The sequence below is a fragment of the Musa acuminata genome, unplaced genomic scaffold (assembly GCF_036884655.1).
Source record: "Musa acuminata AAA Group cultivar baxijiao unplaced genomic scaffold, Cavendish_Baxijiao_AAA HiC_scaffold_348, whole genome shotgun sequence".
Classification (NCBI taxonomy): Eukaryota; Viridiplantae; Streptophyta; class Magnoliopsida; order Zingiberales; family Musaceae; genus Musa; species Musa acuminata.
In genome coordinates, this window is record NW_027020603.1 from 15,001 (window position 1) to 17,500 (window position 2,500).

The window sequence follows — 2,500 nt, forward strand, 5'->3', positions numbered from 1 at the left end:
GCTGACGTTTTGCTCCGCTCACGACGGTCACCGCACCACGCAAGAACAGGCCAAAAACTGGCCAAAACAGCCCAAAAACGGGCCAAAACTGGCCATTTTTGGCTGCGCGAGCGAGCGGCGAGCGGCGAACAGCGAGCGAAGCGAGAGGCAGCACCGTCCCTGCTATACGAAAGCCCCATCCAGCCCTGTGCCACCCGGGGGGTTCCAGGGTGCTGAGATGGCTGACGTTTTGCTCCGCTCTCGACGGTCACCGCGCAATGCAAGAACAGGCCAAAAACTGGCCAAAACGGCCCAAAAACGGGCCAAAACTGGCCATTTTTGGCTGCGCGAGCGGCGAGCGGCGGACAGCGAGCGAAGCGAGAGGCAGCACCGTCCCTGCTATACGAAAGCCCCATCCAGCCCTGTGCCACCCGGGGGGTTCCAGGGTGCTGAGATGGCTGACGTTTTGCTCCGCTCTCGACGGTCACCGCGCAATGCAAGAACAGGCCAAAAACTGGCCAAAACGGCCCAAAAACGGGCCAAAACTGGCCATTTTTGGCTGCGCGAGCGAGCGGCGAGCGGCGGACAGCGAGCGAAGCGAGAGGCAGCACCGTCCCTGCTATACGAAAGCCCCATCCAGCCCTGTGCCACCCGGGGGGTTCCAGGGTGCTGAGATGGCTGACGTTTTGCTCCGCTCTCGACGGTCACCGCGCAATGCAAGAACAGGCCAAAAACTGGCCAAAACGGCCCAAAAACGGGCCAAAACTGGCCATTTTTGGCTGCACGAGCGAGCGGCGAGCGGCGGACAGCGAGCGAAGCGAGAGGCAGCACCGTCCCTGCTATACGAAAGCCCCATCCAGCCCTGTGCCACCCGGGGGGTTCCAGGGTGCTGAGATGGCTGACGTTTTGCTCCGCTCTCGACGGTCACCGCGCAATGCAAGAACAGGCCAAAAACTGGCCAAAACGGCCCAAAAACGGGCCAAAACTGGCCATTTTTGGCTGCACGAGCGAGCGGCGAGCGGCGGACAGCGAGCGAAGCGAGAGGCAGCACCGTCCCTGCTATACGAAAGCCCCATCCAGCCCTGTGCCACCCGGGGGGTTCCAGGGTGCTGAGATGGCTGACGTTTTGCTCCGCTCTCGACGGTCACCGCGCAATGCAAGAACAGGCCAAAAACTGGCCAAAACGGCCCAAAAACGGGCCAAAACTGGCCATTTTTGGCTGCACGAGCGAGCGGCGAGCGGCGGACAGCGAGCGAAGCGAGAGGCAGCACCGTCCCTGCTATACGAAAGCCCCATCCAGCCCTGTGCCACCCGGGGGGTTCCAGGGTGCTGAGATGGCTGACGTTTTGCTCCGCTCTCGACGGTCACCGCGCAATGCAAGAACAGGCCAAAAACTGGCCAAAACGGCCCAAAAACGGGCCAAAACTGGCCATTTTTGGCTGCACGAGCGAGCGGCGAGCGGCGGACAGCGAGCGAAGCGAGAGGCAGCACCGTCCCTGCTATACGAAAGCCCCATCCAGCCCTGTGCCACCCGGGGGGTTCCAGGGTGCTGAGATGGCTGACGTTTTGCTCCGCTCTCGACGGTCACCGCGCAATGCAAGAACAGGCCAAAAACTGGCCAAAACGGCCCAAAAACGGGCCAAAACTGGCCATTTTTGGCTGCGCGAGCGAGCGGCGAGCGGCGGACAGCGAGCGAAGCGAGAGGCAGCACCGTCCCTGCTATATACGAAAGCCCCATCCAGCCCTGTGCCACCCGGGGGGTTCCAGGGTGCTGAGATGGCTGACGTTTTGCTCCGCTCACGACGGTCACCGCACCACGCAAGAACGGACCATAAACAGGCCAAAACAGCCCAAAAACGGGCCAAAACTGGTCATTTTTGGCTGCGCGAGCGAGCGGCGAGCGGCGAACAGCGAGCGAAGCGTGAGGCAGCACCGTCCCTGCTATACGAAAGCCCCATCCAGCCCTGTGCCACCCGGGGGGTTCCAGGGTGCTGAGATGGCTGACGTTTTGCTCCGCTCACGACGGTCACCGCGCCATGCAAGAACGGACCAAAAACAGGCCAAAACAGCCCAAAAACGGGCCAAAACTGGCCATTTTTGGCTGAGCGAGCGAGCGGTGAGCGGCGAACAGCGAGCGAAGCGAGAGGCAGCACCGTCCCTGCTATACGAAAGCCCCATCCAGCCCTGTGCCACCCGGGGGGTTCCAGGGTGCTGAGATGGCTGACGTTTTGCTCCGCTCACGACGGTCGCCGTGCCACGCAAGAACGGACCAAAAACAGGCCAAAACAGCCCAAAAACGGGCCAAAACTGGCCATTTTAGGTTGCGCGAGCGAGCGGCGAGCGGCGAACAGCGAGCGAAGCGTGAGGCAGCACCGTCCCTGCTATACGAAAGCCCCATCCAGCCCTGTGCCACCCGGGGGGTTCCAAGGTGCTGAGATGGCTGACGTTTTGCTCCGCTCACGACGGTCACCGCGCCACGCCAGAACAGACCAAAAACAGGCCAAAACAGCCCAAAAACGGG